The sequence below is a fragment of the Pongo pygmaeus genome, chromosome 13 (assembly GCF_028885625.2).
Source record: "Pongo pygmaeus isolate AG05252 chromosome 13, NHGRI_mPonPyg2-v2.0_pri, whole genome shotgun sequence".
Lineage (NCBI taxonomy): Eukaryota > Metazoa > Chordata > Mammalia > Primates > Hominidae > Pongo > Pongo pygmaeus.
The window spans coordinates 120,014,247-120,041,894 of NC_072386.2; the positions used below are offsets into that span (position 1 = coordinate 120,014,247).

Genomic DNA, 27,648 nt, shown 5'->3' on the forward strand with positions numbered 1-27,648 from the left:
TGCGGGCTGTGTGGCATCGCCACCTCCTCCCGAGCAGGCTGCCTTTAAGAAACCAGAAGATTGATTTCCTGGCAGGCTCTACGCCGAGGAGCCCGTCCAAATGGTTTGCATGTCTGCATTTTTTACTGCTCCGTTTAATATGTATGCAAATGCCGGCCGGCTGCGCAGTCACACGCGGCGCCCCATTAAAGCGGCCGTCCCGGGCGCGCGCCTCATTCGAGGCGACGGGCTCCGGGCCCTGATAGATGGGGTGCGGGGACGGAGACAAATGACGGCCTTTGTAATTTCTTTCTCTTTTTTCGGGGGAGGGGGAACTCGCAGAGGAGATTTAAATATATGCAAAATTGTTTGTGGGCTGGGGGTGGGGCGGAAACCTGAAAGGGGCGGGGGGAGAGGAGCCGGTGTGTTCCTGGTGGGAGTCGGGCTGGAGGCTGGAGGGGAGCGGGGCCCCCACAGTCACCTTCTGGCGGAGACAGCCGAGCGAGCCGCTCTGCTCCTGATAAGCAGGCCCGGTCCTCTGGGAAGCGTGGGCTTCAGCCGCAGAGAAAAGGAAAATGCTGGTTATTTTCGGCCCCATTACACGCGGGAAGCCGGGGATGGTGGTTTTTCCCCCATCGCACCACCGCTTTCTTTTCTTGGGCTTCCAGGGCTTATAACTTAATTGGTACGGTGTCATATAAGTTTCACATTAGCCCATGAAGTGGGTCCCGGGTTCACACCCATTGTGCAGATGGGGAAACTGAGGTTTGCGGGAGTGAAGTCCTTTGGGGAGGGTTGCAGAGAGAGTGGGTGGGGATTGGGTCCCTCCAGAGCCCTGTCTTTGACCCCCACGGCCCTCTGCTGTCTGTCTGGCTCTCAGCGGTGGGGTGTCCGCGTGTCTGCCTGTGCCCCAAATCTGCCCGGACTCGCCCCATACCACGAGCCAGCCCCCTCCTCCTGCCTGCCCCCACGCGCGCCAGGTGACAGGCCCACAGCCCAGCGAGCTAGGGGACTGAGCCTCACATTTTCCAAATATTGCTTAAGCCTAAAATCCGAGGTGCTGGTTTTAAAGGAATCTTTCCTAATTTGTCAGGATTTTAGGCCCCATGGCAGCTGGGGGCAGAAACATTTCTGAGAGGAGGCTCCAGCCTCAAGAGAGACCCACTGTGGAGCAGACCACTCAGACCCACTTGAGACCCAGAGTTACACACTGCTGTGTCCGTGTGTGTGCGCCTGTGTCCGTGTGTGCTTGGGTGTGTCGTGTCATTGTGAGTGTGCTGGTGTGTGTGCACCAGTGGGAGTAGGGGAGTGTATATTAGTGCGCGTGTGAGTTTCAGTGTGTATGTATTAGTGTGTTACAGGAAAGGGGTCCTGATCCAGACCCCAAGAGAGGGTTCTTGGATCTCGTGCAAGAAAGAATTCAGGATGAGTCCACAGTGAAAAGCAAAAGGAAGTTTATTAAGAAAGTACAAGGGATTGGGCACGGTGGCTCACGCCTGTAATCCCAGCACTCTAGGAGGCCAAGGAGGGCAGATCATCTGAGGTCAGGAATTTGAGACCAGCCTGGCCAACATATAGTGAAACCCTGTCTCTACTAAAAATACAAAAAAAAAAAAAAAAAAAAAAAAAAAAATTAGCTGGGTGTAGTGGCATATGCTTGTAGTCTCAGCTACTTGGGAAGCTGAGGCAGGAGAATCGCTTGAACCTGGGAGGCAGAGGTTGCAGTGAGCTGAGATCGCGCCACTCCAGCCTTGGCAGAGCAAGACTCCGTCTCAAAAAAAAAAAAAAAGGATAGTGGTAAAAAGACAACTACTCCGTAGACAGAGTAGGATGTTCCCGAAAGTAAGAGAAGGAACGAGGAACGCATCCACCCTAGGTGCAATGCTTGTATATATGGAGAGATTTGCTCTGCTACAAGGGTTTGTGATAAAGGATTAATTTTCTTAATTACTATATTTTGCAAGAATCGATATTATTATCTTTAAAACAAAATTAGGAATGCCTTTGCTCTTCAGATATGGGGATATCTGGACACTCCTAAGTCCGGGTCTGTTTTAGTAAACATTATTAATTTGTTCCCTTAACCATAAACCTCTAGGGGCTCGGAATACCTACCTTTCTTGTAATGCAGCCCAGCGGGTCCCAGCCTCGTTTTCCAGCCCTCACTCAAAATGGAGTCGCTCTGGTTCGAACGCCTCTGACAAGTGTGTACCTACGTGTCAGGGTGAGTATGGGGCTGTATGTACACACGTGTCAGTGTGTACACGTGTCAGTGCGCATGTATGAATGTGTGTTGTCCTTGGCTGGCAGGCAGCTGCAGTGTGAATTTCCCTAAGGGTTTCCACTTCCCGTGGTTCAGGCTGGGGCCCTCCCGGCTCTCCCCTGGCCCCAGAGCTGCCCCACTAGTCAGGGAAAGCCTCTGGAATGAGGGAACAGGATATGGCTCCATGAGGCCCCCACAAGCCAGAGGCACCCCTGAGCTTTGCATAGATGGGAAGGACTTGGATTGCTGGGGCCGGGCTGGAGCCTGGGAATCCTGAGCCGGAAGTGAGGGGTGCACACAGCTGTCTAGAGAAGCCCTCTGCGTGTGCGTGTGTGTCCCTCCAGATCTGTGCATGTTGAGTCACTCGGGGAAGTGGCTCTCCTCATGTAAATGTCTTCAGGATGAAGGGAGGTCCTTCTGGTGTCTGGACTTGAGCTTCTCTGGGGGCAGAACCTAGGCTCTGGGGGCTGCTATGTGGGAATCCCCCTCCTTGCCGCCCCCTGGGCCAGTGCCCTGAGGACACTGGAGGGGTCCTTGAGCCCTAGTGGGGGGTAGGGTGTGTGTGTGTGTGTGAGAGCCAGAGAGAGAGAGTGTCTGTGAGCAGGGGTGTATGTAAATGTGTGTGAGGATGTGTATATGTGCATTGGTGTGTGTGAGTTGTGTATGTGTGAGGTTGTGTTGGGGGTGAGGGTGTGTGCGTGTGAGTTGGTGTGAGGGTGTGTGAGTTGGTGTGTGTGAGTTGTGAGGTTGCGTTGGGAGTGAGGGTGTGTGCGTGTGAGTTGGTGTGTGGGTGTGTGCATGTGAGTTGGTGTGTGAGTTGTGTGTGTGTGAGGTTGTGTTGGGTAGGGGTGAGGGTGTGTGCATGGGTCTGTGAGTTGTGTATGAGGGAGGATGTGTGCATGGGAGTTGGTGTGTGTGAGTGAGGGTGTGTGAGGGTGTGTGAAAGTGTGTGGTTGTGAGTTGGTGTGTGTGTTGTATATGTGTGAGGTTGTGTTGAGGGTGAGGGTGTGTGTGTGTGAGTTGGTGTGTGAGTTGTGTATGTGTAAGGGTGTGAGTGTGAGTTGGTGTGTATTTGAGTTAGTGTGTGTTGGTGTGCATGTGAGTTGCTGTGTGTGAGTTGGTGTGTGTTAGTGTGAGTTGTGTATGTGTGAGTTGGTGTGTGTTGGTGTGAGTTACTTGTGTGTGAGTTGGTATGCGTGTGAGTTGGTGTGTGAGTCGGTGTGTGAGTTGTGTGTGTGTGAGTTGGTGTGTATGCAAGTTGATGTGAGTTGTGTATGTGTGAGTTGGTGTGTATGAGTTGGTGTGTATGAGTTGGTGTGTGAGTTGTGTATGTGTGAGTTGGTGTGTATGAGTTGGTATGAGTTGTGTTTGTGTGAGTTGGTGTGTATGTGAGTTGGTGTGTAAGTGACTTGTGTATGTGTGTGTATTGGTGTACATGTGAGTTGGTGTGTGAGTTGGCATGTGAGTTGGTGAGTTATGTATGTGTGAGTTGGTGTGTGAGTTGTGTATGTGTGAGTTGGTGTGCATGTGAGTTGGTATGTGTGTGAGTCCGTGTGTGAGTTGGCATGTATGTGAGTTGTGTACGTACGAGCGCATATGTGAGTTGGTGTGTGAGTTGTGTGTGTGTTGGTGTGTATGTGAGTTGGTGTGCGTGTGAATTGGTGTGTGAGTTGTGTATGTGTGAGCACATATGTGAGTTGGTGTGTGAGTTGTGTATGTATGTGTTGGTGTGTATGTGAGTTGGTGTGCGTGTGAGTTGTGTGCGTGTGAGTTGGTGTGAGTTCTGTATGTGTGAGTTGGTGTGTGTGTGTGAGGGTGTGTTTGTGGACAGGTGTGTGTGTGCCTGGATGTGCCGGGCAGGTTGGGAGGGGCGCATGAACCGAGGCTCTGAAACAGGCATTTCTGAGCTCCCCTGGCAGATCTGGCTTAGGAGGAGCTGCAGGGACCAGCGCTGAGGGCCCTTCTGGCTGCCCTGGTCCAGGCCTTGGTGTCTTCCTGGTGTCATCTGTCTCTAGTCTCTGCAGTCCCCTGGGCTCTCCAGTCCCACAGGGGGCTCTCCCTTGGAAGCCCATGGGGAATGTCACCCGTGGGGAATGTCTCTGCCCACCCAAGCCTCCCCGGGGAACGGCAGACAGGATGGCCCCTCAGGCCGGCACCTCCCAGAACTCACGTCCCCGCAGTGGCCCTGGGGTCCCCTCTGGCCTCACGCCCGCTCCTCTTCCTCTCTTTCAAGATTTGCCGGGTGCTGGGCCCCAGACGCCAGCCCTCCTGACGTGTGGCGGCCGTCCTCACCGCTCCCTCCTTCCCTGCAGCATTCCCCAGCCCCCGGCCCACCCGCCTCTCACGCGCTTCCTGATCCAGGCTCCCGGGCCTTCCCCTCGAGGCTACCTGGCTGTGTGCTTTGTTTGGCTACTGTCACCCCCAGGAAGGTGATCCCTGTGAGAACCCAAATAGCAGGTGCTCATCTGGGACCCCCGCCTCCAGCCCCAGGGGAGGTTTCCTGGTCCTCACTGTGGCCGGGGCATGGCTCCTTCACCCGGAGCTCACCCTCGGTGTCCGTGAAGTCCAGCCGACAGTGACCCTAAGTCCTCCCTCGACTCGCCTATGTTTGGGGATAGCGCGTCCTTCCTGCAGGCCTTTGTCTTGGTGTCACCGTGCCTGAGCTGGCCCCAACCACAGTAGCAACAGTGATGCTGATGCGTGACTGCTGCCTGGAGCCTGCTCACATGACCGTGTGGAGAAAGTTCTTTCCCCGAGGACCATCTGGAGTGGACGCCTGCACTACCCCTCTCTGAATACACCCTCCCCACGGGGCCCTCTGGAGCATCCTGTAGAGCCAGCCCCTACCCAGAGACCCTGAGCCTAGAGAATGCGCTGGGTGGTGAGCCTGGGGATGAATGCAGAGCCCTAGGTCTCCTCTCCAGAAGTAAGTATGGGGTTTGTGTAAATTGCTTGGTCAGGAGGGCGGGACCTGGGGTCTTCACTAGGCTTCCCAAAAACTGGGTTGAGCACATAGTAGGTGCTCACTAAATAACTGTTGAAATAGATAAGCGAGGAGGCTGGGCGAGGTGGCTCACGCCTGTAATCCCAGCACTCTGGGAGGCTGAGGTGGGCAGAGCACCTGAGGTCAGGAGTTCAGGACCAGCCTGGCCAACAGGTTTAGTGATGAACCCCGTCTCTACTAAAAAAAAAAAAAAATACAAAAATTAGCTGGGGGCAGTGGTGCATGCCTGTAACCCCAGCTGCTTGGGAGGCTGAGGCAGGAGAATTGCTTGAACTTGGGAGGCGGAGGTTGCAGTGAGCCAAGATCGTGCCACTGCACTCCAGCTTGGGGGCAACAGAGCAAGACTTGTCTCAAAAAAAAAAAAAATATATATATAGATATATATGTATGTGTGTATATATATGTATGTATGTGTGTATATATGTATGTGTGTATATATGTATATATGTATGTGTGTATATGTATGTATGTGTGTATATATGTATGTGTGTATATATGTATGTATGTGTGTATATATGTATGTATGTGTGTATATATGTATGTGTATATGTGTATGTGTGTATATATGTATGTGTATATATGTATATGTGTATATATGTATGTATGTGTGTATATGTGTATGTATGTGTGTATATATGTATGTGTGTATATATGTATGTGTATATATGTGTGTGTATATATGTGTGTATATATGTAGGTATGTGTGTATATGTGTGTGTATATATGTATGTGTATATATGTATGTGTGTATATATGTATGCATGTGTGTATATATGTGTGTATATATATGCATGTATGTATGTGTGTATATATGTATGTATGTGTGTATATATGTGTGTGTATATATGTGTGTATGTATGTATGTGTGTATATATGTATGTGTGTATATATGCATGTGTGTATATATGCATGTATGTATATGTGTATATATGTATGTGTGTATATATGTATGTGTGTATATATGTATGTGTGTATATATGTATGTGTGTGTATATATGTATGTATGTATGTATATGTATGTATGTGTGTATATATGTGTGTATGTATGTGTGTATATATATGTATGTGTGTATATATGTATGCAAGGGGATGGAAGGATGGACGCAGGCATGGGTTTGGGCCACACAGTCTTGCTGGGCCTCCTGCCCATGGCCCTCCTGGGGTCCACACCCTCGACCCCCAGCTGGCTGTGGTGCTGAGTGTTGCCCAGCTGGGTCAGGCCCTGACGCTGAGCAGGGTTCACTGTGGCTCTCGAAGACCTTGTTGTTGGGGCTGAAACACATCTGCACCTCCCCCTGGGTCCTCTGTCCCTCAGGGTGGGTGTTTATTCCCAAGCAAGGGGTCACCCAGAGAGCAGCCCAAAACCTCCCTTGAGTCCTGAGGAAGGGGCAACCAGAGGCTGGGCTGGGAGAAGGCGTGGCAGGCGTTGGGAGCAGCTGCTCCAAGTGCAGTGACCATATTTTTCTGAGCTGAAAAATGAGGACACAGGATGTAGCTGAGGGCTTTCTCAGGTTGGTTCACTTAATGAAGGGAAAAAAACCTTCCAAAGGTATGAAAGTTAAAGCTTATTTAGTTATGTGGGGAATAGCTTGTTTTTGTGGAAGGAACCTGAGTTTCCCAAATCAGGGTTTTTCTGGAAAGGAATAATTCCATTTGGCTAATATTTGGGGGGCACCTGGACCAACCTTGTTTTTAGTGGGAAGCAAAGCAGGCATGATCCTGGCCTCACAGAATGATGTAGGGAGACGGACAGTCTTCCAATAATTTCATGATTAGAGGTCTTTTAGGAGGTAACTGATGAAGTGGGGGAGCAGGATGGGGTGGGAAAAGCACACTCCAGGCAGGGAACAGCATATGCAAAGGCCCTGTGGCTGGAGGGAGATCTTCGAGTTTGAGGGACAGGAGGGCAGCCCCGAATGTGATGAGCGAGAGGGAGAGGAGGATGGAGATGTGGGCAGGGGTCAGTCTGGGCGGTGGCCAGCAGCCATGAGAGTGTGACGGGCTGTCTCTGGCAGGCAGTGGGAGCCATGGATGGTTGGACACAGGCATGACTTGGTCATCCTGGTGGATGTTGATGGTGATAAGGAGAAGGATGGTGTTGATAATCGTAGGAGGCACTGAGTTCTTACCGCGTGCCAAGCACCATTTCACAGATCGAAGTGAGGGCTGGGGAGGGGAAGTGACTTATCCAGGTCACACCAGTGGCAAATGGCAGAAATGGGACTCAGACCGCATCTGTCTGGCCACACAGTCCACATGCTCGTCCTGTATGTCCCGTACACACTGTACACAGAGCTGCCCTTTGTCTGGATGCGGAAGCCGAGGGACATGCAGACGACCCTGTCACCTGCCTCCCTGTGGTGCTGACTCCTCTCTGCTCTGAGTTCCAGGCTGGGTGGGGACTGCAGGTCACAGGATTGGCCGGAGCTGGAAAAGCCCAGCTCAGTTCCTGCTGAGGCCCAGCAGGGGAAGTAGAGGTTGCAACATCGGCGGAGGCTGAGGTTCCGGAGAAGCTGGGCCCCTAGCCTGTTCACTGGGGCACAGGTCACGCTGCAGACGCAGCCCCGCTAGCTTGTTTGGGGGTCGAGGACTCCCACAACATCCCCGGGAGGGGGGTGGCACTGGGACCCTCGTTTCCTCCTGTGGAAGCAGAACCAGGTGACTGCACTGCTGTAGACCCACCAGCGGCATTGAAAAAACCCTCATCAGGCTGGGCAAGGTGGCTCATGACTGTAATTCTAGCACTTTTGGGAGGCCAAGGCAGGCAGATCAATTGAGGTCAGGAGTTCAAGACCAGCCTGGTCAACAAGGTGAAATCCCATCTCTACCCAAAATACAAAAACTAGTCAGGTGTGGTGGTATGCACCCGTAATCCCACTACTCAGGAGGCTGAGGCAGGAGAATTGCTTGAACCCGGGAGGTGGAGGTTGCAGTGAACCGAGATTGCACCACTGCACTGCAGCCTGGGCAACAGAGTAAGACTCTGTCTCAAAACAAACAAACAAACAAACAAACAAACAAAAAAAACAAAAGAAAAGAAAAAAAAAAGAACAGAAAAAAAAAGAAAGAAAAGAAAAAAGAAAAAGCCCTTATCCCCTCCTTAATCGTTAGGGAAATGCAGATGAAAACCAGGATGAGATGTCCCCTCCCACCCACGAGGATGGCTACTATCAGGAACCAGAAAGAACAAGGGCTGGTGGGGAGGAGGTGGAGAAATTGGAACTCTCAAGCATTGCTGGTAGGAATGAAAATGGTGCAGCCGCTGTGGAAAACAGCATGGCAGTTCCTCAAAAAAATTAAAAATAGAATTACCATATGATCTAGCATTTCCACTTCTGGGTATGTACCCAAACGCGTTGAAAGCAAGGCCTCGAAGACATATTCATGCTCCCATCTTCATAGCAACATCACTCACAATAGCCAGAAGGTGGAAGCAGCTCAAGTGTCCTTGAATGCAGGAATAAACCAAATTTGATACATGCGTACAATGGAATATTATTTAGCCATAAAAAGGAAATTCTGACACACGCTATAACATGGATGAACCTTGAAGACATTACGCTAAGTAAAATAGCCTGTCACAAAAGGACAAATACAATAGGATTCCACTTATGTGAGGCTCTACAGAAGTCACATTCATAGAGACAGAGAGTGGAATGGTGATGGCCAGGGAGAAGGAGTTAGTATTTCACGGGTACAGAGTTTAAGTTTTACAGGATGAAAAGAGTTCTGTGGGTGGATGGTGGTGACGGTTGCACAATAGCGTGAATGTACTTAACACTACTGAACTATACACTTAAAAATGGTTAAGATGGCACATTTTATGTGTATTTAAAAAAAATTTTATTCCCGGTTCTCTTATGTTATTGACAGTTGGCTTCCTTTTAAGTTTTTTTTCTTTTTTCTTTTTTGAGACAGGGTCTCAGTCTGTCATTCAGGCTGAAGTGTTGTGGAGGGACCACAGCTCACTGCAGCCTTGAACTCCTGGGCTCAAGCGATCCTCCCACCTCAGCCTCCGGAGTAGCTACCACATCCAGCTAGTTTTTTACTTGTTTGTGGACACAGGGTCTCACTATGTTGCTCAGGCTGGTCTAGAACTCCTGGCCTCAAGCCATCCTCCTGTCTGGGCCTCCGAAAGCGCTGGGATTACAGGCGTGAACCAACTCCCGGCCTTAAGTGAGTTGCTTTTGTAAGAAATAAAAATACCAGACGGTGATTGGCATTAGAGCAGTCAAGAATCTCAGATGCTAGTGTTCCTGGGCAAGTAACCTTGCCTCTCTGAGGCTCAGTTTTCTCATGGGGAAATGGGATGGTGATGGCACCTCCCTCCTGGAGCCACTGTGAGGGTTCCATGATGCCTCTGAGGTGCTCTTCCCAGCGGCCAATGTGCAGTGAGCACCCAGCTGCCCCTATAGGACTGGCAGGGCTTCCTTGAGCCTCTGGGGTTAGGGATTTAAGCAGCATAGACCTTAGTCAGAGGAGAAAAAGTCCCTTACCCCCGCCATCCACATGGGGAAACAGGGGCCTAGAAGAGTCAAAGGACATGCCAAGATCTCTCAGCATCTCCTGAACTGGAATGTGGTTTTCCAAGAGTCCCCTCACGACCCGGGCCAGGCTTCACCTGTGCCTGGGTGTGCAGCTGTATTGGTCAGCAGGGCTCCCTCTGCTGTGGTAACAAATGAACCCTGCATCCGAGTGCCTTAAAATGGTCAAGGTTTGTTTCGCATCCAGCAAAGTCTGCTGTGTGTCCAGGCAATTCTTTTATTTTTTTTTTGGAGACAGAGTCTCTCTCTGTTGCCCAGGCCGGAGTGCAGTGGCACAATCTCAGCTCACTGCAGCCTCCGCCTCCCGGGTTCAAGCGATTCTCCTGCCTCAGCCTCCCGAGTAGCTGGGACAGGCGTGTGCCGTCACGCCCAGCTAATTCTTACATTTTTAGTAGAGACGGGGTTTCACCATGTTGGCCAGGCTGGTCCCGAACTGCTGACTTCAAGTCATCTGCCCACCTCGGCCTCCCAAAGTGCTGGGATTACAGGTGTGAGCCACCCCGCCCACCCTCCAGGTGATTCTTCGGGGTAACTGCCCTCCCTATGAAGGGAGGCTTAAAAATCCAGGCTGCCTCCTGCTCGTGGCACCCCCATCTCCAGATCACTGAGTCATGGTAAAGAGCATCACATCACTTCCTCCCGCGGCTCACTAGCCAGGGGGCCTCATGCAACCGCAAAGGTGGCGGGTCCTAAGAAAGAGACGAAAACTGGCTATAGGTGAGCACCAGACGTTTCTACTCACAGTCAGGGTGTGAATCGAGGTGCCCCTTTCAAAATACAAATGAAGGCTTCCTGTTCTTTTTCTGTCTTTGAAGAATCCTGGGGACGGGCCCTAGCAGGCAGGCTCTCTCGTCCAGGCTGGAGTACGGTGGCACGATCTTGGCTCACTGCAACCTCCACTTCCCAGGTTCAAGCAATTCCCCTGCCTCAGCCTCCCAAGTAGCTGGTATTATAGACATGCACCACCACCCCCAGCTAATTTTTGTGTGTGTATATATACATATTATTATTATTATTATTTGTAGAGACCAGGTTTTGCCATGTTGGCCAGGCTGGTCTTGAACTCCTGACCTCAAGCGATCCACCTGCCTCGGCCTCCCAAAGTGCAGGGATTACAGGTGTGAGCCACCGCACCCAGCCTCAGGCAGGTATTTTTACCAGTTGAATACTCTTGCACTGTGCACTCTTCACGTTCATCATCAGTTCCCCGGATGGGTGTTTAAGGCATTTCCAAAGCTCTGTTATTAAAAACACGATGCAATGAGTTTCTTTCCGCATTTCCCCTTGTTGCCGTGTGAATGCGTCCGTGGTATAACTTCCTAAAAGTAGAATCGCTTGGTCAAAGGGTGGGTGCATTTAGCAACCTGATGGCTTTCCAGGAGGCAAGTGCTGCCTCCCAGCCACGAGAAGCTTTTAAGAACTGCTGATGGAACGGGAGCTGGAGTCCCAGGGACTGGGGCAAGTTCTCCATCCCAGGGGATTTTCAGATGGGACACTGGGGAGAAGCTGCCCTGCCCATCTGAACTCTATGATCCCAGTACTAACACTGGTAGCTGTGCCATCCCCAGTATAGAGACGGCACTGTGCTCTAGGGAGGGTGAGTCATTGGCCCCCGGCTGCCCAGCAAGCAGCATGTGACCCCCAGTTCCCAGCCAGGCCTGAGTCCTCTTGGGTTCCGAGATCCCAGCCCTCTGCTGTGATCCTCAGGGATCCTTTCTTGACTGGCGTCTCCCAGAGGCACTTGTGTTCCCCCAGAGCTTGCTCTCCACAAGTTTCTGAAACTCATCGCTGCTGCTGGAGACTCCACTGGGTCTAGCTCTTGGCTGCTCTGGTTGCGCAACCACCCGTCTGCACGTTTTTCTTTTGTGCTTTTCATATCTGCCTCATCTTTCTGCAAGAGCATCTTGGTATTTATACAATTTTCTTCTTGATTTTAAAATTTTTGTCCGGGCAAGGTGGCTGTAATCCCAACACTTTGGGAGGCTGAGGAGGGTGGATCACGAGGTCAGGAGTTCAAGACCAGCCTGGCCAAGATGGTGAAACCCTGTCTCTACTAAAAATACAAAAATTAGCCTGGCGTGGTGGCGGGTGCCTGTAATCCCAGCTACTCGGGAGGCTGAGACAGAGAATTGCTTGAACCCAGGAGGCAGAGGTTGCAGTGAGCTGAGATTACGCCACTGTGCTCCAGCCTGGGCAACAGAGTGAGACTCTGGCTCAAAAAAAAAAAAAATTCTTTCTTGGTTGGGCAATGTCACTATTGTTTCTGAAAAAACAATACACCCTTATTGTACCATAAATTGATGAGTTCAAGCAACACTGGAAACTACAAGAAAGAAGGTAAAAGTCACCAACATGCTTCACCCAGAGATGACTCTGGTTAACGTCTAGGTGGTCGTCCTTCTGCAGAGTGTACACATTTTGCCCCATCCCCTCTAATAACAATGAAAACCTCTCCTTTTCTTGCTGAAGGTGGGGTGTGTAAATCACTGGAGTGGATCTGAGGGCCTGAAAATCTCCATCCCCTCCCCTCCCAGGGCATAAACAAACAGCGTCCCCTCCCGCATTGCCAGGTTGGAAGCCACCACTCCAGCTCCAGGAAGCAGGGCTTGGTGCCCGCTAGGCAGGTGCTAATGATTCCCCCACTCCCAAAGAAAGTTCCATTCACTCCCCAAGGTTCCACTCCCCTACCTTCCAGACACTCCAGTTTGTGTGTTGAGTTCACACAAAGCCAAGTTGGCCTCTGTCTGCTTTGTGGTTCTATCTCTAACCCCCACCCACCATCAGCAACAATTGACTTTTTCTAAGCGCAGAGCGGGCCCCAGCTTGGGCCTGGGTGGTCCCATTTGCCTGCGCCTCTCTAGTGACGTAGATGGTTGGTCGACCCCTGGGATGTCAGGAGCTTCCTGGGAGGACCTTCACCTGCAGGGAAGAAAGAGCTTGGCCTTGCTTCTCAGGGAGGAGGCATGACCCCAGGTGGCAGTGTGGTGGTGGCGGCTCTAGGACCCAACTGGACGCAGGTGTAGACATTTCTGTAAGGACAACAGGCACCTGGAACCCATGCAACCCTGCTCTGGGGCCTCTTGGAGGCACAGGGCTCTGGCAAATTGGGACATCATCCACTGGGGAGTGGCAGATGTTGCTGTCATGCCCAGTGAGGGGTGGCAGGGGTGAGTGGTGGAGGGTGTGGCAGTTTCCACAGCAGGGGCAGCTTTGCCCTGCGTGGCACTATGGTGGCCTCCCTTAGTCATTCCTCAGACCTGTTCCTGTGACACCGTCAGGGTGACCCTGTGGCTTCTTCAGGGGAGGGTGGGTGGTGCAGAAGCTTGGGTTTTGGAATCAGACGGACTGGAGAGTGTCCTAGTTGAGTCTTATACTGACTGGCTGTGTGACCTTGGGCAAGTCACTTAAGGTCTCTGAGCCCCTGTTTCCTCATCCACCCTAGAGGCACAGTAGTGCCCACGTGGTGGGCTTGGATGAAAGACAGAACTCGATGCCCAGGCCTCCTCGCGTGGCAGCGCTGCTTTCCTCTGTCTGCTTGCCCTGGGGGTGGTGGCCTGGGAAGAGCTGAGTTACAGAAGTTGGGGGACTTCAGGAAGCCACAGTTCTCATCCCAGTGGCTCCTAAGTCTTGACAGCGGTGGGGTCCAAGCTATATTTCACACCCGCCTTCCCATTGCAATCTTGTTCTTCTTTCTTCTTGAAATGAATCTGACCCAAGTGATCGATACAGAAGGATGCAGGGGTAGGGGCTGTGAGACCCCACCTGGCCCTCTCCATTCCCCACCAGATGCCCCCTAGGGTCTATGAAACAGTTGGAAGACCCCCTGGCCACAAGAGGTGCTGGCAGCAGATAAACGGGGAGTAAGGGGAGTCATTTTCCAATGCATTCCTCACTGCGCTGGCTTAGAAGAAAGACGCGTCTCATCTCGGGTGCTTCTGAGGGTCCTGCAGGGCCTGAGGTCGCTAAGCCAGGCGGCCCACCTTTCCCCCTTCCCACAAGGCATGAAGACGCCCCTCCGTGTGGCACAGGCCAGACCTGGCCAGAGCCCTGCTCAGTGTGTCTGGCCACTTGACCTGGGACAAGCCCTCCTTCTGAGCCTATGCTGTATGGGGCAACCGTAGGGCCCTGGATCGGAGCCGGGTGTGGGGAGGATAGGAGGAGCTGTCAGGCCCCACGCACTGCCCCTGGTGCCAGTCAGTACCTGATCAGTGGTGCTTGCCATTCTTTTTTTTGAGACAGGGTCTCCCTCTGTCACCCAAGCTGGTGTGCAGTGGCACAATCCCGGCTCACTGTAGCCTCGACCTCCTGGGCTCAAGCGATCCTATGTACAGGGCGTGGCAGTTTGCAGGGGCCAGGATCCTGGTCCTTGGTCAAGGGGAGGGAGGCCTCACCGGGCCCAGTTTGCAGATAAGGAAACTGAGGCTCCTCGAAGCCAGGCCACAGACTGCTAGTGGGTGTGGCCCCTTGACCTGACAGGCTATGACTGGGGACGGGGCACGCTTTCCCCGGCTCCTCACCCCAGTTTTAGGAACCCCCGCGGCATCCTTGTATATATATATGTATATATATATATGTATATACGTATATTTCTTTCTCAGCTCCTCCTTTGTGTCTGAGGCGCTGTGGGGACTGTCAGAGGGGCCTGGAAACCTCCCAAACTCTGGCAAAGATGCCCAAACAGAGCAAGTTTGGCCCTAGAGAGCAGGGAACCAACCCCGGCCCCATCCCACAGAGGGGGAAACCGAGACTCAGCCAGCTGAGGGGCTTGTCCAGGCCCCCTAGGAAGCCGAGGTGGCCTCAGCCTCCAGGCCAGGGCTTCCTGGGACTGCAGTCCTCTCCTGCCCTCCTCAGCCCCGCCTTCCCCGCAACCCCAGCGTCCCCTGTCCTCTGGAGGAAGATTTCCGTGGTCCCGGTTGGGGGTGCCAAACTGCCAGCGACAACAGCGTTTTTTAAATCCTAGACTCGCTGACTCGTGTGATTATTCTTATTTAAGGCAGGGAAGGTACTGGGAGTGGGGAGCCGGTCACCTCTGGGTGGGGGGCACCTCCGGGTGAGGGTGGCCCCTCTTGTCTGCCTTGTGCCCAGCTCCAACCTGGGGAGGGGGAGGAGAGGGGAAGCAGGAGGAGGAAAGAGGGGGAGGGGGATGGGAGAGGATGAATTAGGAGGATGGAGAAGGGGGAGGAAAAGGAAGGGGGAAGAGGGGGCAGAAGAGGGCGGAGGAGGAAGGGAGGAGGGGGCTGGGGTAAGGGGAGAAGAGGGTAGGAGGGAAGAAGGGGCAGGAGGAGAGGATTAGGGAGGGAGATGAGGGGGAAGAGGAGGCTAGGGAGGGCGTGGGGTGGAGTGGGTGAGGAAAAGGCTGGGGGGGAGGATGGGGAGGAGAATGAGGGGAGCACAAAAAAGAACCCCCCCGCCCCCGCCTTGGTGGCTCTCTAAGCAGATACGAGATACATAATTTACTACGGAAATGCAAAAAGAATTGGGAAACTCTCAATTTATAAATATTTATTTTTACAAGTTCGCCCCTCCCGGCTCCCCCTTGCTGGCCCTGGTCTTTTCCCTCTGGGGCCCTCGGGGCGCAGGTCCCTCCTCTCCGGCTCCCACTCGGGCCCCTCTTCCCCTCCCCGCCTTCCTTCTGCCGTCCCTTCCCCCTCGGGCGGTCTCTGTCTCCCCCAGGTCCTCTCCTTCCTCTCTCCCGCCTGTGTCTCTCCCTCGGTCTCTCCCCCGAGTGCGTCTCTGTCTCTGTCTCTGTCTCTGTCTCTCTCGGTGGCGGGACGGGGGCGATTTTTGACTCTCCCCCCCGCCGTGGGTTTCTGTCTCTTTCGCTGTCTCCCCCATCTCTCCATCTGCGTCCTCCCACTTGCCCCGCGACCCCGTCTCTCCCACCCGAGGACCCCAGCTCCCGCCAGAGGGTCCGGGGGCGGCAAGAGCCCCCGTAGGCTCCCGGGGGATGGGGGGAGGGGTCGTTTCCCTGGCAACAGCCGGTGGGCGGGGCGGGGCGGGAATTGGGTTGAGCCCCGCCCCTGCCCCACCCCCTCGCCCTGGCCGCGGGTTGGGGGCGCCTGGGTGAGGCTTCTGAAGCACGTGGACCGGGCAGTGGGGGCGGGCGGGGGCTCCCTGGGAGGCCGGCCCGGAGGAGGGGCGGGCAGGTAATCAGCCAATCAGTTAATCAATCGGCGGGTCACTCCACTAATCACAGGCCCCCAGAGCGGCTGGGGTTGAGCGCTCAGGGTGTGGAAAGAGCTGAGTTCTAATCCCTGCTCGGCCTCTTCCTGGCCGTGTGGCCCCCAAGACCGGAAGCCCCTGCACAGCGCCGAGCCTCGGGGTCCCCTCTGCGCAGTGGGGCTGTGGCAGCACCTGCCTGCGGGGCTGACAGTCCTTCCTGGTGGCCTGGTAGTCCCTGTCTACCCCTCCACCTCACGGATGGGAAACGGGAGCTGCTGAGAGGGGAAGTGGCCGGTGGGCACAGAAGGGATGGAGCGGGGAGGGGCACCAGCCATTTCACAAGCTCGGCAGCATCTGCTCGCCCAGGCCGTTTTTTTTTGTGAGCGAGGCCTGCGCTGTCCCCATCCTTGGCAGCACCTAGCTCAGTGCCTGACCCTGCACAGGTCCTGGCTTCAGGTGGGAGAACCCGAAATGCCCCTTTGATCGCTCCTCCCGGTCCCTCTCTCCTCCTGGGGTGGGGAACTGAGTCCGGGAGAGGCCAGATGGATGCAGGGTTGCTTGGCTAGACCCGTGCCGGCCCCTCCTCTTAAGCCATCCCTAGGCCTAACACATGAGCTGGGGTGGGGCGGTTGTTTGTTAGTGATGGAGGAGTCCTCAGGCAGCGTCTGCAGGGTCAGCAGCTGGAAGGGTCTCTAGATGCTTCCTGCAACTCAAAACCAGGTGTTTGTAACCAACATGCAGGTCTGCTCAGCCTTCTGACCAGCATCCCTCCCAGCCCCGCCCCTCCCTCCCTCCCAAGCGGGCTGGGGGCTGGAGTGGAGGCTGATGAAGGGGCTGGTGGGAGGGCCCTCTCCGGGAGGGACTGGGGAGTCACAGGGAAGGTGGCTATTTATAATTTCAGCAGCCCCTTTAAGCCCGGGCTCCAGGCCTGCAGCCAGGCCGGTTCTGTTTGAAGCTCCCAGCTCTAATCCTGCTGCAGTTCTGCTCTCAAATCCAGATCCTCTGGCTGCCTCCCGTGCGGGGAACAAGCCCCGCCTGCGGAGCTCTCCCAAGGCTGGGGACAGCTGCAGGGCTACTCCCTCCCTGTCCCCAGCCCCCTATGCTGGGCAAGCACATCTCACACACACACACACACACACACACACACACACACACTTCCCTGTGCAACAAACAACAAATTCATCCTTTTTAATTTTTTTGTAGAGACAGGGGTCTCACTATGTTGCCCAGGCTGGTCTCAAACTCCTGGCCTCAAGCCATCCTACTGCCTTGGCCTCCCAGAGCGCTGGGATTGCAGGCATGAGCCAATGTGCCCAGCCTACAAACATGCTTTTCATAGACTGGCATTTCATGTCTGTGGCCTGTGGGCCCCAATCCCAAGGCCTGCCTTGCCTTCTGCGAGAAGGATGTTTTCAGAACTTTGTGGCCCTCCCCAAAGGTTCTAGGTTCTATGCCCCACCTCCTTAGGGCCCCAGGGCCCCCAAGTGTGTTCAGAACCCGAACCAGCCAAGAACTGACAGGAAGAAAGAGTGGAAGTTGTGGTGGGGAGGGCTTGTCGGGTCTTGAAGGAGGGGAGTTGGTTCAGATGCACAGGGCAGCCCTGTCCCTTTGGGGCCACCCAGTGGCCTCTGCCCATTCCCATGCTGGACTCTGTGCCCGGGCTCTCCGTGTCTTACCTGCCCCTGGTGGACGTGTTCTTACTCCCGTTTTACAGATGGGGAAGGTGAGGCTGGGAGTTTAGGTAACACACCCAAGGTCCCCCAGCTAGTGAGAAGAAGGGTGGGGTTTGAGCCAAACTCTCCGGGGCTCTGTGGGTCAGGCTGTCCCCCACTTCTGCACTGGCAGTGTGGGTACTTGGCAACATCCTGCCAGCTTTTCCCTGCTGCTGGTCTGGGGCTTCCACAAGGTCTTCTGGGTGGCAGGGTGGCTTGTGTCTCTGTGTGGCACACTACAGTGTCCAGTCCACATGCCCTGGCTGACCGCATGTACTGGGGAGAAAGGAAAGAATAGAGACACAGGGGAGGCCCCTCGGTCCAGCTGCACTGTTGGTAACGAGGGTCTCAGAGCAGACCCAGAGATCAGGCTGTGGAGCATCTCAGGCAGATCTAGGGGAAGGGAAGGAGTAGAAAAGACTAGAGGGGTCAGCGAGGACCAGGCCCCGAGACTCAGAGAGCCCTGTGTCAGACCAGGCACCAGGAAGGGAGCTGAGGCCAGGGATTCTGCTCCAGAACTAGCTGTGTGACCTTAGGCAAGGCCCTTTACCTCTCTGGGCCTCAGTAAAAATAAAGAGGCTGGCCAGGTACAGTGGCTCATGCCTGTAATCTCAGCACTTTGGGAGGCCAAGGCGGGTAGACCACCTGAGGTCAGGAGTTCGAGACCAGCCTGACCAACATGGAGAAAACCCGTCTTTACTAAAAATACAAAAATTAGCCAGGCATGTGGTGGGCACCTGTAATCCCAGCTACTCGGGAGGCTGAGGCAGGAGAATCGCTTGAACACGGGAGGCGGGGGTTGCGGTGAGATGAGATCGTGCCATTGCACTCCGGTCTGGGCAACAAGAGTGAAACTCCATCTCAAAATAAATACAGAAATACAAGGGCTCAGTTCTTTAATTTCTGAGAAGGCTTCCAAGTGGAACAGTTCAGAATTCTCTGAATGTTTTATTTTCTACCAAACCTCTCTTGAGCACCAGCAACGTCACAAACGCTGTGCTTGGGTGCAGCGAGCAGGAAGCTACAGGAGACCCACTCTCGAGGGGGTGCGTGCCGGGTCCTGGGGGAGCTGAGGTGCAAACGACCCACTCCCTGCACTAGGCCATGTGCTGCTGGAGGCATAGAGCAGCTAATATTGGCTGCCATCTACTCCGCACCTGCTGTATGCTTTATCCTGCTATTGAATCTGCACAACAACCTTATGCAATAGTTACCATTATTCTCCCCATTTTACACATTAGGAAACTGAAACCCAAAGGACTAAATGCCTGTCTGAATTATTTCTCGCTCTGTCGCCCAGGTTGGAGTGCCGTGGTGTGATCATAGCTCACTGCAGCCTCAAACCTCTGGGCTGAAGCCATCCTTCCACCTCAGCCTCCCAAGTAGCTGGGACCATAGGCGCATGGCACTGTGCCTGGCACTGTCTGAATGCATACAGTTGGTAAGTGTGAACCCAGGCAGATCCCAAGTGGTAGCTGTCTTGATGGTTGATAGAAAAGGGCTTCAAAGTGGAGACTTTCTATGATCTTCCCTTCCCAAGTGGAAAGGGAGGCAGAAGGGTGCTCCAGGCACACCCCAAATAGCAGTTATCTGCTGCCATGTGACAAGCCACCCCAAACACAGTGGCTCAAAATAATCATGTATTGGACTCTCTTATGATTCTGGGGTTGACTGGGCTCAGCAAGGTGGTTCATGTTTGGATTCTCTCCTGCGGGTGCCCTCAGAGAATAGCAGGAGCTGGAGTCATCTAAAGGCTCCACTGAGCTGGGTGCCCAAAACAGCCTCATCGTGGTGCTCATATTCTCTCCTAGTGTATCCCAGATTTCTTATGTTACAGCTCAGGGCTCCAAGAGGCAAGAGGCAAACTGTCCCATGTCACTTCCACAATCCTCTACTGATCAAAGCAGTCATGTAGCCTACTCAGATTGAATGAAGGCAAGGGGCATAGATCCTACCTCTCAATGACGGAGAGGTATCGAGGAATTTGTAGCCATGTTTAATCCACCACAGATGCTAATACATATTTCACGGCAAAAATGGAAGTTCATGATTAAATACATTGCGGGAAAGGCAGGATTAAACAAAAGTGTTCTTTCCTGCAGGGCTTCTCAGAGCGTTTGCGGATGTGGACAGTTGGTCTCCAACCTAGGAAAGGAGTTTGCACAATTTTCCAAATGGATTTTATGAACTGATTTTGGTTTGGCTGCTAGGAGGTCCTATCTGCAGTGGGGGCTGCTGGACCTGGGACGCTGGGGTGCTGAGGCTCCTCTGCATACTCCACTTTGGGTGGCATTGTTCTAGAACCTCCAGGTCCAGCTTCCAGAGGACCATGAGTGGATATGATAAAGTTTGAAGTGGGGCCGGGCGCGGTGGCTCACACCTGTAATCCCAGCACTTTGGGAGGCCGAGGCAGGCAGATTGCCTGAGCTCAGGAGTTCAAGACCAGCCTGGGCAACACGGTGAAATTCCCTCTCTACTAAAATACAAAAAAATTAGCTGGGCATGGTCACGTGTGCCTGTAGTCCCAGCTACTGGGAAGGGTGAGGCAGGAGAATTGCTTGAACCCGGGAGGCGGAAGTTGCAGGGAGCCGAGATCATGCCACTGCACTCCAGCCTGGGCGACAGAGCAAGACTCCATCTCAAAAAAAAAAAAAAAAGAAAAAAAAGAAAAGAAAAAAGATAAGGTATGAAGTGGAGTTCATCTCCGGCGGCTCCCACCTTCCCAGGCATCAGGGTGTGTAGGGGGGCTGGCCAGATCTGCCAGCCAGGGCCACCTTCCCAAGCAGGCAGGGTCAGGTGGCACCACTTCAGGTGACCAGAGCTTCTGACCACGTAGCCCTCTCTCTTCTTGCCTGCTGGCTCTGAGAAAAGGGCTTCCTTCCTCCAGCATCCTGGCACATCCTGGCACTCCCTTCTGTCTGGGCAGAGTGGGAGGTGGATGGGGGCAGGAGCAGGGGCCTTGCTGCCTGACTGTGTGACCACGCCCCAGTCCCCGCCCCAGGAGAGCCTCAGTTTCCCGCTCACTCCCATGGGGATGGTGAAGACACCTCTCACCAGTTGAGCGTGAGAACACTTTGCAAGAGAGTAGCTGGTCTTTCCCAGACATCTACCGGGGTAGGCAGGCCCTGTGCCCAGCACATTCCAAGCACCACTCATGTCATCCTCTCGGCCTCAGCGTCCTCGTCTGTAAAACGGGATGCCAGTAGCACCTACTGCATAACATTCAATGAGGAGCAAACCAGGTAATGGGAGCGGAATTAGGAGACAGAGACCTAAGCCCACTCAGCCTAAAGGTCTCAGCCACAAAGGTCTGTGCACAGCCCAGTCCTGGCTCCTGGCTGAGCGGGCCCCAGTGTGCAGTGTTGTGGTTGTTGGCCATGTCTGCTGCGTGTGGCTGAGTCCGGGCACAGTGTTTGCCCATGTGCCACTGTGCAGGGTAGGCTGTCTGCGTGAGGCCCTTCCCCAGCGAGCAGGGCAGCACTGCCTGTGAATGCCACAGTTTGGTTTGTGCCCCCACCCCCTGTGGGGCCCTTCTCCCTCCGTCTCCCCACTGGCACCACCCCCCAGGAGGAGGCCATGTCCCCAGGCTTGACGTCTCCGAACAGAGGCAGGCAGGGGAGAGCTGGTTCCCTGAGAGCAGAAATCAGGAAGGACCCTGCCACCACCCTCCTCCCCAGCCTGGACCAGTGACGCAGCCCTGGGAACAGTCTCTGAGCCTTTCAGATGGATCCCATGCCCTCCAGCTGTGTGTCCTTGGGCACGTGACACCAGGCCTGTTTCTCCCTCTGAAAATGGCCCCTGTGCTGCTTCTTGGGGCTGGAAGGAGGATTCCAGGATGTGCTGTCTCCACCACTGCCTCGTGGTGCAGCTCCAGCAGCCTCCACCCATCTGGGATTCCAGCCGGAGCCCTTGGGTGGGGGGACGGGGTTGCAGACACCGTGGCAGGGCCCAGGTGGGAGCGCCAAGCCTCCAGGTGAGAGGGCCGAGACTGGGCATGGTCCATCCAGGGCACCTGCAGAGTGGGGGTCCTTGGGCTGGTTTTCTTTTCTGTTTTTTGAGACAGAGTCTCGCTTTGTCGCCCAGGCTGGAGTGCAGTGGCAGGATCTCAGCTCACTGCACCCTCCGCCTCCTGGGTTCAAGCGATTCTCCTGCCTCAACCTCCCGAGTAGCTGGAATTACAGGCAAGCACCACCATGCCCAGCTAATTTTTGTATTTTTAGTGAGACGGGGTTTCGCCATGTTGGTCAGGCTGGTCTCGAACTTTTGACCTCAAGTGATCCACCTGCCTCAGGCTCCCAAAGTGCTGGGATTACAAGTGTGAGCTACTGTGCCCGGCCCTTGGGCTGGTTTTCTAAACCGGCCCCTCAGTGCAGCCCACAGACATCCCCACAGAGCCAGGGCACCCCTGAGCTCCACCCTCCATCCTGGGAATTGTCGCCCATAGGTGGCCACAGCCATCCTGCTTCCTCTACCTCTCTCCCCTCCCACACCCTGCAGCCACTCTCCTCCACAAGAAAGGGTACATCTGCCCACATCTCCCAGCGCCGGACCCCCTGCTGCTCTTCCCTCCCTGGCCTGGAGTGTAGCTCCAGACTCTTCCCAGGCCCGGGCTGCAGCATGGCTCCTGGTGGCCGCACCCCGCACGGGGGCTGTGGGTGTGATGAAGTGTCTCTCCCAGCTCACGGCCCTGCAGGGGCCTAAGTTCCCCTTACAGAGTCAGCTCTATCCCTCGACTCTGAAGGCTGCAGGGGCGTGGTTCCTGCCCACTCCTATAGGCTCACACCTCTCCACCCCCACCTCTGCTCCAGCCAGATGAAGTGACTTTCCAGGCCTCTGGGCCCTTGCACATGCTGTCCCTGCTGCCTGAAATGCTCCCCATTGTCATCAGATCAGCTGTTCATTCTTTAGGACTCAGCCTGGGCTTCCCCTCCTCCAGAGAGCTGCCCCAACCCCTCCCAAATTCTCCCATAAGTCCCAAGGCTCTGTCACCAGGCCCTTGCTACGTGTCTGTCACCCCCATGAGACTGTCCAGGAGGGGTCTGTGTCTAGTTTGTCTCTAATCCTCTAGCTTGGCCCAAGGCCTGGTTGGGAGGTGGGTCTCCAGTGTGGAAGGATGGCCCAGTCCCCTCATCCCGCCCCGGTGCCTCGGCCATGCCTCCCCGGGTGCCTTCACCTCCCCACCCGCCTTTCTCCGCAGCGTAGCATTGTGGTAAGAACGCCTGCCCTGACATCACACAGACCTGCATCCACATCCCAGCTGAGCCTCGGTTCTCACATCTGCAAAATGGGGAGAACAGCAGCAGCAGCATCCTGAGGCTGGGGTGAGGACCGAGTGAAAAACTTTTGTCGCATCTTTGGGCATCGCAGGAGTTCAATAAATGCTAGCTATCGTTGTCACTTTGTATTATCCAGCCCAGTCTGGCCCGTTGTAATCACCTCCTGACCTGTGTCTGGGAGCTCACTGCTCCAAGCAGCGATTCCACAGCTGGAATCATTTCACTGTCACAGAACACTCCATGGCTCCCCATTGCCTTCCCCAGGACATAAACACTCCAACTAATTTTCTTTTTTCTTTCTTTCTTTTTTCTTCTTTTCAAGACGGGGTCTTGCTCTGTCACTGAGGCTGGAGTGCAATGGCATAATCTTGGCTCACTGCAACCTCCACCTCCCAGGTTCAAGCGATTCTCCTGCCTCAGCCTCCCGAGTAGCTGGGATTACAGGCGCCTGCCACCACACCTAGCTAATTCTTTGTATTTTTAGTAGACATGGGGTTTCACCATGTTGGCCAGGCTGGTCTCCAACTCCTGACCTCGTGATCCGCCCGCCATGGCCTCCCAAAGTGCTAGGATTACAGGCATGAGCCACTGTGCCTGGCCACTCCAGCTAATTTTCAAAGCTCTTCATCACCTGTTTTTCTGGATTTTCTGGAGAGGCCACTTTGACTGGTGGCAAACAAAAGTCCCTCAGAGAGAAAGGGCTTTCCTTGTGGCTGGTACAGACACCCCCGCCAGTAGGCCCCTCACCTCCACCCCTGCTCCTCCACCCCCCACCTCTCCCCCACTCGGGGCTGGGCCGCCTGGGCAGGCCACTCACCTCCCAGAGCTTCAAGTTCCTTCAGCCACAAAGTGGCACTAATCCCAGTCCTTCTGGTGATGCTCCCTGACTCTGAGGGATCTGTGAGTTGTGGGGGTCTGGGTGGGACCATGCCGGGTCCAGAGGGCTTAGCTTGGCGTCAGGCACACGAGGGCTGCAGGAGGCCGCCCCAGCCCCATGGCCGCCCCGTCTAGCCCACAGGCCTCCATACAGGCTCTGGAGCAAAGCCAGAATCCACCCTGCTCCTCGTCTCTCAGAATTCCCCTGCCTTTTCAAGCTGAATATTACCCTGATTGTGTTGTAGGGAAAGGAAGAGAACATTTGTTCTTTAAAAAAAAAAACAAAAAACAAAAAACATTTTCTTCATTTACAAAAGTAATACATGTTAATTGTGGATAATTTTGAAATTAAGATAAACCAAAGAGAAAATTTTAAATGATCTATAATTCATCACCCATCTATCACCACATTGAGCATTTGAGCTCCTAGCTCCTAGATTTTTATTTTTTATTTTTTTATTTTTTGAGACAGAGTCGTGCTCTGTCGTCCAGGCTGGAGTGCAGTAGCATGATCTCAGCTCACTGCAACCTCCACCTCCCGGGTTCAAGCAATTCTCCTGCCTCAGCCCCCCAAGTAGCTGGGATTACAGGTGCACGCTGCCACGCCCAGCTAATTTTTGTATTTTTAGTAGAGATGGGGTTTCACCATGTTGCCCAGGCTGGTCTCGAACTCCTGACCTCAGCTGATCCGCCCGCCTTGGCCTCCCAAAGTGCTGGGATTACAGGGGTGAGCCATCTCTCCAGGCTGCCTCTAGACTTTTTAACGAATGTGTGGCGCTCGCTCGCTGTACTTTGAGCACAGGAGGGGACCCTAGAGCACAGGTCCCCCCAATACATACTTTGTTTTGTAACCTGATTCTTCCATTCACCAGCAGAACGTGAACTTCCATGTCACCCCAAACCCTCGACCCTCTTGTTCCTCAGAATACTCCCTGAATTGGCTGCCGGTTAGACATGTGTGTGAGTATGTGTGTGGGTATGTGTATGCGCGTGCATGTGTATGCATGTATGTGTGTGTGTGCATGTATGTACATGTGTGCATGCAGGTGTGTGTGTGTACGTGTGTGCATGTGTGTGTATGTACAGGTGTGTGCGTGCAGGCATGTATGTGTGTATGTGTATGCGTGTGCGTGTGTGTATGTGTGTGTGCATGTACGTGTGTGCATGTATGTGTGTGCGCGCATGTGTGGGCACACACACATGTATGTGTGTGTGTGTATGTGTGCGTGTGTGTGTGCGTGTGTGTGTGCATGCGTGCAGAATCACAGCCCTGTCCCAGACCCCAGCCTCCATACTTCCCCAGGATCTCCAGGAGCTCTGAGGCCCAGTGTGGTTTGGGGAGCTGGCCTCCAGCCCCCTTTCCAGTGGCGGCTGAGTACTCCTCTGTGCAGTGTTGAAGACTTATTTCAGCCATTCCACTCATGTGGAACACAGAGGTGGTTTCCAAGTTGTGATATCACAAACACTGCCGATAAATTATATTTATTGATAGAATCATTAATAGCTAAAACCCTGGCCATAGCACAGATATTTTCTTGGAGTGAATATTAAGGAGCTTCCCTGGGTTCTCAGCCTCCCCACCACTGGCTCCCCTTCTCCTCAGAACATTCTGGAGCGGGCCAGTCACAGTAGCTCACGCCTGTAATCCCAGCACTTTGGGAGGCCAAGGCAGGTGGATAACCTGAGGTCAGGAGTTCGAGACTAGCCTGGCCAACATGGTGAAATCCTGTTTGTAAAACTACAAAATTAGCCGGGTGTGGTGGTGGGCATCTGTAATCTCAGCTATTCCGGAGGCTGAGGCAGGACAATAGCTTGAACCTGGGAGGCCGAGGTTGCAGTGAGCCGAAATTGTACCATTGCACTCCAGCCTTGGTAAAAAGAGTGAAACTCTGTCTCAAAAAAAAAAAAAAAAAAAAAAGGAACATTCTGGAGGGGTAGGGACCATCTTCATCCCTCTTCTGTGGATGCAGAAACTGAGACTGGGGACAGGGATGACATTCTCCCAAGGTCCTCCAAACCGTGGCCTAGCCAGGCCCTTTCCTTTCCACCCTCTCCCTGCCCCTTGCCCTGCACAGGCGTTTTTTTTTTGTTTTGTTTTTTGTTTTGTCTTTCCACCCTCTGCCTGCCCCTTGCCCTGCAAAGGCGTTTTTTTTGTTTTGTTTTTTGTTTTGTCTGGAATGTCGGCCCCTGCCTGGAGGGTGCGCACAACAGCTTCCTGTCTGCCTGGTCCCTGACCAGAGGGACCAGTTTGTCCAGGTGACAGACGAGGCATGACAGCACATGTGTGGCTGGGCCAGCTGGGACAGCCTCACTCTACTGTGCGAACCTCCAGGGGACCAGGAGTGGGGCTCCAAGGAGGTGGGTAGGACGTGGTAGAAGAGTGAGAGGGGCCTCCAGGTCATGGGGGAGTGGGGCTCGGGCCCAGGGGTGCAGAGGGGGCTGTGAAGGACATCGACGGGGAAGCTCCTGGCTCCCTGGTACCCATGGCAGGAAATGCAGCCATGTGAGCACGAATCCTTTTGGGGGAAGCCCTTGGCGAGGAACAGAATGCAGTGATGGCAGCAGATTCTATTAAAAGTAATTCTCATTATGGTACCATTAATTATTAATAGGATTAGGCAAATAAAAGATGGGAAGACCCAGCTGGGCCTGACTCAAACTTTGCCTCCGAAGCAAATGGCTTTTGGTTCCCATCCAGGAGCCCCAGCCATGAACGTGCCTGTTGGAAAAGTAATGGCAACCCAGAGGCTGCCATGGTGGGACGGGCACCGCTTATGTCTGCTTAAAAACATAAATAATTTTTTGTCTTTTTTATAATAATAATATAGACTATATATAGACAGAGAATATATAACAATAATATAATAAAGACCAGCACGGTGGCTCACGCCTGTAATCCCAGCACTCTGAGAGGCTGAAGCGGGAGGATTGCTTGAGGCCAGGAGTTTGAGACCAGCCCGGATAACACAGCAAAATCCCATCTCTACCAAACAACAACAACAACAACAACCAAAAACAAACAAACAAGAAAACCCAGACATTAGCTGGGCACAGTGGCTCAGGCTTGTAATCCCAGCTACTCAGGAGGCTGAGGCGGGAGGACCATTTGAGCCCAGGAGTTCAAGGCTGAAATGAGCTGTGATTGTGCCACTGCACTCCAGCCTGAGCAACAGAGCAAAATCTTGTCCAAAAAAAAAAAAAAGTAAAGAAAAGGAGGGAAGCCCGAGAAAAGGCACCTGGAGGAGTGCAGGGGACTGTGTCTGCTCTCAGAGCTTGGCTTTTAGGCCCAGATGGCCTGGTTGTCCTTCCCATTAGGAAACATCCGTTTGCTCGCCTGGCTAGGCACTGCAGACCTCATTCTCCTCAGAGCACCTTCCCGCCCCTGGGGCTGTCAAGCCTCTAAAGAGATCCAGAGAAGCCAGGCGCAGTGGCTCACACCTGTAATCCTATCACTTTAGGAGGCTGAGGCAGGTGGATCACTTGAGGTCAGGAGTTCAAGACCAGCCTGGGTAACATGGTGAAACGCTGTCTCTACTAAAAATACACACACACACACACACACACACACAAAAGCCGAGCATAGTGGTGTGTGCCTGTAGGCCCAGCTACTCGGGAGGCTGAGCCGGAAGGATGGCTTGAACCTGGGAGGTGGAGGTTGCAGTGAGCTGATATCATGCCACTGAACTCCAACCTGGGCGACAGAGTGAGACCCTGTCTCAAAAAAAAAAGAGAGAGCAATCTAGAGAGAACTTTCTCCATGTAGCAGCAGCAGCCATGGTGAGAACAAAGTCAATGGAGAATGTCAGGCTTGGGCTGAGGAGGCTCCAGAGAG

At 53.7% G+C, this 27,648-nt stretch overlaps 1 long non-coding RNA gene across 1 annotated transcript; it reads left to right on the forward strand.

Moving 5' to 3' along the window:
• Window positions 1-190: 190 nt before the first annotated feature.
• On the forward strand, window positions 191-23,017 carry LOC129043902 (uncharacterized). The gene is made up of 4 exons (XR_008504563.1): window positions 191-280; window positions 2,078-2,203; window positions 18,965-19,105; window positions 22,862-23,017. It is a non-coding gene; the product is annotated as an uncharacterized LOC129043902 (long non-coding RNA).
• Window positions 23,018-27,648: the final 4,631 nt, after the last annotated feature.